The sequence below is a fragment of the Pteropus vampyrus genome, unplaced genomic scaffold, assembly GCF_000151845.1.
Source record: "Pteropus vampyrus isolate Shadow unplaced genomic scaffold, Pvam_2.0 Scaffold71, whole genome shotgun sequence".
In the NCBI taxonomy this organism is placed as follows: domain Eukaryota; kingdom Metazoa; phylum Chordata; class Mammalia; order Chiroptera; family Pteropodidae; genus Pteropus; species Pteropus vampyrus.
Window position 1 is genome coordinate 4,273,340 of NW_011888852.1, and position 8,973 is coordinate 4,282,312.

An 8,973-nucleotide genomic window follows, 5' to 3' on the forward strand; every position below is an offset into this window, starting at 1 on the left:
TCTCTTGCAGGCACGCCCCACTAGCCACTCATCCTGTCACCGAAAGTCTCCATGCGTTTCACATGCTCTGCTCTCAAGGTCCCTCGATCTGCTCAATTTGTTCAGTTATATTTGGGAGTTCTAAGTCTAGTGCTCTGTAATAATAACACATTCAATTATGTGTTATTATTTGATCCAACTTTCTAACCTGTTGAGTGAGATCCTTTTGGACACATTAGGTCCCCTTACACAGGAGTGACCCCTCTAGTGCCCTGTCAGTCTGATTACTACCTCAAGGACATCCTCATCTCAGTCGTTGATAAAAGCTTTCAATGCGAATGTGGTCACAGCAGGTTCTGTCAGCTCGCTGCCCAGGATCTCTCTCCAGGTTGACAGCTAATGGCAAATGACTCTCTCAGTGTACAGGGGTAATTACAGAGGTTAACATGTTCTCTACAGCAAATAAATATCTAGAGATCCAGTGATAGCTAAATTCACATTTTTACATCTAGGATTACATCTTTGACTTCCATGCCACTTCGAGTATTTCTAGACCACACAAGTTTTCGTTCATTCATCCATTTATCTGACAATTTTCGAGTGTCTCCAGGCACTGTGCCAGGCAGGAGCACCACAACTGTGAGGTAGAATTACCAGTGTCCTCTGCCCAGAGCACTGACAGATGTTAAATCTACTTACACAACTAATTACTTAAGTTCAATAGTGTTAAGCGCTGTGAAGGAAAAGAACAAACAGCTTCAAAAAGAGCTTCCCTTCCTTGAAGAGGTAACATTTAAAGAGAGACCCAAAGCTCGCTAGCCAGGCTCTGGGGTGGAAGAGTATGATTCCCCGCAGCAGAAATAGCCCAGGAAGACCAAGTGGGAAGCAGCTTGTTCCAGGAGCAAGAAATGGACAGAGAGGCTGGAGCACAGTGAGCTGGGCAGAGGGGAAGTGTGGCTGCCTGGTGGGCAGATGCCAGCACTCTTGGGTCAATGGGCCGTATTAAAAAATTTGGATTTTGTTCTAAAAAATTGGGAAATCACAGAAACCTTCCAAGATCAGATTTGCATATTTAACAGTTCCTCTAGCTTTTCTGGCTGATGTTGGAGAATATGGAAGAAAGACAAGAAATAAGCACAATTTTACTGTCCAGGTGTTGATTAAAGAGGGTATCAGGGGAGAGCAGTAAGTGGGAGGGAAGCTTTGAGTGGTTATGTGTCTACTATGGTTCCCTTGTTTCATTTAATTGATCAAGAACATATAACAGTTATGAGTAGGTGTGCACAAAATAACATGTCCTCAATAATAAAATGGAAAAAATTCAACAGTTTCAAGTATCGACATCATATAGTCAATATTCCCTCTTAAATGCAATTAAAAAAGAAATGAGTAATTAAAGAAAAATTAATTAAAAACTCATACGTTTAAAAATTTTCAAATAAACTTTTAATAAAACATTGCTGAAAGGAGAACCTATTACAGGTTTTAGAAAATACATTAGAATACCAATGAACTAAGCATCTAATTAATTTTAGAAGTTAAAAAGAAAACACAATAAAACTAATGTAAGTTTTTTTTTTAAAAAAAAGTAAATATAAGAACTTCTGGTAGGAAAAATTTTAAAGTAGCTCTTACGATTCCTGCCACTGTGAGCACACGCCTGATATAATCTCTATTTGCTGGGTGTGGGTGGGCCTCACCCATCAGGTTAGCACCTCTAAATGAGGCTCTAGTGTCAGAGATGGAAGGCTCTCCTACTGGCCTGGAGCAAAGCAAATAGCCATGCTGTGTATTGGCTATGGGGGCCACGTGACAAGAAACTGTGTTTGTCCATTCAAAGTTGAAAGTGGTCCCCAGTCACCAGCTAGCAAGAAAATGGGAACTTCATGTAACCAAGAGATAGTGGGTTCTACCAAAACCAGTGAGCCTGGGAGAGGATCCCGCACCTTAGATGGGAATCAGAGCCCCAGCCAGAATCTTGATTTCAACCTGGTGGGACCCTGAGCAGAGGATCCAGCTATGCCACACCTGGACTTAAGATAATAAATGGGTTGCTCAAGGTGCTAATTCTGTGGCTATTTGTCACACAGTAATAGAATACTAATATAGAGCTGACTTAATGTTATAGAAAACAGAGGTACAAATACAGAAATGATCAAACACAGAAGTTGTTTTTTAAAAAAATACTAATAAAATAGACCAACCTTTGGCAATGTTAAGTATGAATAAAATAAAGAAAAATGAGTAGTATTAGGAATAAAATGAGTAGTACTAAGAATAAAAAGGTGAACATAACTCTAGATTTTACAGTTATTTAGAAGATAATAAAAGGATATTTTAAATAATTTTATACCAGTGTCACCATTGGAGCTGGTCTGAGTTCGGTGTCGCCCCAACAGTAGAGGGGAGGGAGATGAGAGATGACAACGGCCAGACGTGTAGTTAGCATTTTCCCTCGGTTCTTCCTCAAATGACAGCAGTGAAGAATCATAGGTCACTGAGATTTAAGAGTTTTATTAAAAATGTATTTTAGAAAGACAAAGAATGCCCCAAGGAGGAGCATGGTCCTAGCGCTGTAATCAACAAAAAGGCCACAAAAAAGAGAACCCAGAAGGGCAAAAAAAGGGCAAAAAAGTGGGAATGTCTGCCTTATATTTGGGCCGTGATGGGTGGTTCCATGGGTATTCCTAGGTGATTGGCAAGTGAGGTCATTTCGATTGACACCTGACTGCTACATAACTCTGCCTAGTGAGCATGTGCATACCCAGAATTCTGCTACCTTTGGGGTATTCTTTGGGTAGACTGTGGGCTTGACTCTTATTCCTTTGTTCCCCCCTGTCGCTCAAGTCTGACTAGCTATCTAACACCAATACATATTAAAGCTTAGATGAAATAAATTCTTAGAAAATGTAATTACCAAATCTGACTCTAGAAGAAATAGAAATTGCATCAGAATTAAAATCTTCTGACAATGAAAATGATAGGCCCAGAAAAACAGGTAAGTTCTACCAAATATTTAAGGAACACATAATTTCAGTCTTGTACAAACTATTTATTCCTGAGTAAAAGAAAATTAAAGTTCCTCTTCGATTCGTTTTAAGGAACTAGTGGAACTATGATATCAAAACCTAATGAGTGTAGTTTTTTTTTGAAAGGCAATTATAACCCCATCTCACCTATAAAAGAGGATATAAAAATTGACAAACAAATTCAGCTATACGAAAAATTAAACACATCCTGAGCTAGTAGGTGTAATCCAAGGAATGCAAGATTGATTTAACAGAAGAAAAATCTCAATAAATATAGAAAAATATTAAATAAATATTCAGTGTGCATTTATAATAAAAAACACCTGGAGAATAGAAGTGACGCTCTAATAACAAAGTCTCAAAATTCTATAGTATTATCATATTGAATAAATATTGAAAATATTCTTTAAAATCAAGGATATGACAACAGTACTCATTATTACATTATTATTCAAATACAATAAGGTAAGATTGAGAAAAAAAGTATAAAGACTAGAAAGGAAGAAACAGAATTTTCATCCTTCTTAGATAATCTGACCATCTGAATAGAAAACTCAAGTAACTCATGATAAATTATTAGAATTAATAAGATAATTTAGCAAGCTAATACAGGATGAATATACAAAAATCAATTACTTTTCTTTATACCAGCACAATAGCTAGTAAATATAATTAAAATTATAACATTCAAAATAACCTTAAAAATATAAAGTACCTAAGAATAAATATTAGAAAAGACATATAAGATCTACATAGAAAATTGTAAAATTGTGTTGAAAGACTTTTCAGAAGACTAAATAAATAAACAGATATACCATGTTCATGTATTGGATAAATTAAATAATACACATGTAAATTTTTCCCAAATTGATCTATTGATTTAATATGATTTTAGTAAAAATGCTAGCCATTTATTTTATGGTTTTCATTTTTTGTGAAATGTGAGAAGCTGATACAAAATTTCTATGGAAAAGCAAACAACAAAGAATAAATTTCAAAGACTCTACTGAAGACGAAGAACAAGGTGGGGAGACTTGTTTTATCAGCAGTTATATTAAGACATTGTGGTATTGGCATAAGGATGTATAAAGAGAAAAATGGAATGGAGAGCCCAGGAACAGAACACTATGTCTGTAAAAAGTTGTTTTAAAACCAAGTGGGCAGTGAAGACCAGAGGAGGAAAGAGAAACATTTTAGTAAATGATGATTTAGGTAATTGATTATCTTGATGGGGAAGAAAATAAATAAAATTAAGCCCCTAGAACATATCATAGTCAAGAAGCAATTCCAGGTGGATTAAAGACTTTCATGTCAACAGAAAAATAATAAACAAATTTGTAGAGAAATATATTTTTAACATCAGGACATGAGAGCATTTCTTAAAAAGACACAAAAGAAGCAAAGAAAGAATAAAGAAAAAAATAACGTACTATCTTAAGAATTTCTATTCATCAAAACATATTATAAAAAAAGTGAAAAGATAAGCCATAAACTGTGAGTGGACACAATTTGCAACCCATGTAATTGACAAAGGACTAATATCCAATTTATAAACAGCTACTACACTAAAGCAACAAATCAACAGAAAAATAGGCACACAGACAAACAAACCTGAACAGGCATTTTGCAAAAAAAGAAACATGGTCAATAAACATAAACAAAAACTCAATCCCCTTAGTAATCAGAGGAATTCACAGTAAAATCATAGTTTACGTTTTGTACACTGATAAAAATGAAAAAGTGTCTGGCAATATAAAGTGTGGTAAAGATGTGGATAAACCAGAAATCTTATACAGTGCTGAAAGAGGTGTATATTGGTATAACCACTTTGGAAAACTATTTAGTATTACGTAGCAAAATTGAAGGTAAGCATACTCTATGTGTTATTATATGTACTTTAAATATATACCTTAGGGAAAGTCTTGCACATGTTCTCCAAAAGATAGGTACAAGAATGTTCTGGCAGCACTATTTATAGCAGAAAGAATAAAAAAGTATAAATAATCCAAGTGTACATCCACATAAAAATGGATAAATCACATGTGATATCTTTTTATAATGATAAACTATACTGTAGTTAAAATGAAAGGAACTACAATTATCTACATTTATTTGGATGAATCACACAAACAATATGTTGAGCAAAAAAGCAAATCAATTTCCATTTGTTTAATGGGTATATATTCAGAAAATTAAAATATATAAAGGCATTATTTGGAAATTATCTCCTTAAATGCCTGTCTCCCACATTAGACTATTCCTTTAGCCGTTGAATTGGTTAACTAACAAATATTCACTAAGTATAAACTGCATACACACACTGTATTGAAATTATATGTTTCCTGCGTGACACTGTGAAATACTCTTGGATAAGTGTCTATCTTTCCCAACTTTGTTTCCACAGTATTTAGCACAGGGCATTATACATAATAGATGTTTCCTTAGGCTGAGTTCCTTCCAAAGTAGAGCCTGAAACAGTCTTGGGTGTGTAACTGTACCCCTACAGCCAAAACCTCTCCTTTAATTGCTGCCACACACACCCCCTGCCTCGATTTTAGGACTAATTGAACCTTAGCTTCTTAAATCTATTTGTTCTGTTGTAACCACAAGTTGCCTAAGATCCTAACCACAGACTTGGTGAGTTTGCAGTGTTATTGAATCAATACCCTGTGACCTGTCACCCAACGATCTTAGGGGAACTAGAAATAACATCTTAACATAATGTCTTTGTTCTTTCACATAAAAAAATTAAAGAGAATAAGTTCATGAGGCAATGATTTACAGGTTTGCTTTGTAGAAAAAAATGAGAACCAAGACCACCCCAGACGCATGTGATCATCCGATGGCGCCTCTAGGTCTATGTGTTGAGATCTTATCGTGATACTAGAAACCCAAGACGTTTACCTTAACTTTTCCCATTCCACTTCCAGTGCTTAAAAACCCCTGAGTCCAATGAGCAAGATGGATTTGAGCCATTTCTAAGTCTCTCATCTTCTTGGTTAGCTCCTTCTCAATCATTTGCTCCAAACTCTGACGTTTTGGATTTTGGCTTTGCGAAGCATCCAGCACATGAACCTGAGTTTAGTAATAGGTGCAGTTTACTTGGAAAGCAAGACTAGGAAGCAGCAGTGAGAGAGAAAAAGTAGGAAGGAAAGAAATCTAGTACAAAGATAAATTATCAATTGGCTACTACTATGGACAACTGGAGAATTATTCCACTGGACCATCTGAGAAGCCTTATGATACACCTTCAGATTTTTAATTGTCTTTCCGGTAAAAGGTGGAAGCATTGATCCTTTTGTTTCTCACCCACGTTGTTCAAGGATGGCCATGGCTTTAACTCTCCTTGAGTCTGAGTTCCATATGGCAGAGTGTTTAGCAGATTTCTCTGGAAACCAAATCTGGAAGTAAGATATTCTTGGTACGAAGCCTTAAACCAAGTGTTGAGGGACTACACCTACGGTTGGTGACTGTCAGAGAAATAGCTACAATAAAGGATGGGAACCAGAAGATTTCTGGTGAGTGTCGAATTCAGATGCTCAACAAATAATGGATGAGGACAACTGAAATGATGCAATTAGCTTGAATTTAGGTTTAAAGTTACTCAGGAAGTAATCCCAGGAAACAGAAATGAAGCACTGGCAAAAGAATATCTTCTCTTTACACTCCACCTCTCAATTACAGAGCATACAATACAAAAGTAAATGTCATGTTTCCCCTTTATGTTTTTTTCATAGTCAATATAATTGCACAAATATTATTAGGAAGGCATAATTCATCAAAAGAGTGAACTGTGTTAACCCCAAATCTATCTACTTATACATTAAATTCTGTATTTCCAACAAGTATCAGGAGCCATCTCAGGAGTTCACCTTTAAGTATAAATTATGGATTTAAAAGAGATTGAAATCAACAAAAGCATCGAAATTTCATGATTGAAGTAATAGTTATTAGAAAAAATTAGATGTAATTTTCTAAATCTATTGTATCACAACTTCAGATCAAAATATTATATTAATATATTTTCATTATTACATAGTGAAAAAAGAGAACATTTACTGAGGGTCTATTCTATGGCAGCCACTTTGCATGTGTTCTCTCATTTAATCCTCAAAATAACTCTTTTTAGCACCATTTTTACTTATTAAAAAATTATGCTCACTGACAGGTAAAGTAAAATTTCAAAGTTCTCATAATTATGTGGTGGCAGAGTAAGGTTTGGGAGCAAATCTCTCAAAAGTCAGAGCTCCTTCTGCTATGCCATTACATCTAGAAAGTGCTTAGAGAAGAAACGTATTTCAGGAAAGATTAAAATGCAAGGAGGTGGGGAAAATGAAAAAAATGTTGTCGAGGGTAGAGTGACACAGTGCAACTCACGGTTGGAAAACAACTAAGGTTAGTAAACCTGTCAAGAGAATTTGTCCTACAATGGTTGTGTTTGTAAAGGACTTACCAAAACCCAGAAATCAGGCTGTTCTTTATTTCTTTTCTTCTTAATGTTGGCTATTGTTCAAATTACATGATTCATCACATTGGTAAAAAGTAGATCTAAGATTCAGAATGCTTAATTTGGACTGCGTGCACAGCCTTTATACAATTTTACAACATGCTACATAAACCACAATACTATCTTCTTCTTGTCATTTCTGTTAGACGTAGCTCTTAATTAATGAGCAAATAGACCTGTTAATCTTCACGAAGTCAGTGTTGTCTACAGCAATGCTACCCTGAACAAGCCCGATCTCGTCTGATCTCGGAAGCTAAGCAAGGTTGGGCCTGGTTAGTACTTGGATGGGAGACCACCTAGGAAGACCAGGTGCTGTAGGCATAAAAAATAAAAATAAAATAAAAAGAAGTCAATGTTTTTCCTAAAACCATATACACTCGATTTTCACTACAAATACCACAGCCACCTGGACTAGCTAGACTGTCCAACTAGTTTCCCAAATTAAAAACCAAGAAAGGAAATAATAAATATCAATGTCGAACTCAATGAAATACAAAACATAAAAACAACAGAGAACATAGATGAAACCAAAAGCTAGTTATTTGATAAGATCAATAAAATTGATAAACTTCAAGAGAGATTCATGAGAATAAAAGATACATATTACCAATATCAGAAATGTGAAAGGTGATATCAATACAGATTTTATAGGTGCTAAAATAATAATAGGGCGATATTACTAACAACTTTATACCCATTAATCTCAAAACTTAGAAGAAAAAGACAAACTCTTTAAGACACCAACTACCAAAGCTTTGTCAAAAATAAATAGATAACTTAAATAGCCCTTTGCCTGTTAAAGAAATTGAATTTGTACTTTAAAAACCTTCCCACAAAGGAACTCTAGGCATAGATGGCTTCACTGGTGAATTATACCAAATAATTAAAGAGGGAATAATACCAACTCTGTACAAACTCTTCCAGAAAAATGAAGAGAAGGGAATACGTCCTAAATCATTCTAGAGGCCAGCATTACTCTATATCAACTTTTGACAAAGACAGAAAAAATAACTATAAACCAATATCTCTCATGAACATATATGCAAAATTTCTAAACAAATTTTAGGAAATGAAGACAAACAATATATAAATAAGATAATATGTCATGACCAGTGGGACTTTTAAGGAATGCAAGGTTGATTTAATATTTACAAATTAAACAATGTAATTTCACCCTGTTAGAAAAAAACTAAAACCATACAATCATTTCAATAGGCTCAGGAAAAGCATTTGATGAAATGCAACATCCATGGATCCATGCTGAGTATGTTTCTCACCGTAATAGGAACAGATAGGGACTGCCACAACAGAAAAAGGTCATCTACAAAAAACCTACAGTCACATCACACTTAATGGCAAAAGACTGAACACTTTCCCTTAAGGTCAAGAACAAGGCAAGGATGTTGATTTTCACAACTTTCATTCAACATCGTTCTGGAGTTTTAGCTACTTGGCCTA

At 35.0% G+C, this 8,973-nt stretch overlaps 1 long non-coding RNA gene and 1 other non-coding gene across 2 annotated transcripts in view; one reads left to right on the top strand and one right to left on the bottom strand.

Moving 5' to 3' along the window:
- Window positions 1-2,674: 2,674 nt before the first annotated feature.
- The window catches only part of LOC111740985, a 22,760-nt gene continuing 16,461 nt past the window's right edge, over window positions 2,675-8,973 (bottom strand). Inside the window, exon 3 of the long non-coding RNA XR_002780821.1 lies at window positions 2,675-2,751. This is a non-coding gene — a long non-coding RNA (uncharacterized LOC111740985). The remainder of the gene's footprint in view (window positions 2,752-8,973) is intronic.
- LOC111741016 lies at window positions 7,718-7,836 on the top strand. Its single transcript, XR_002780828.1, has one exon. It is a non-coding gene; the product is annotated as a 5S ribosomal RNA (ribosomal RNA).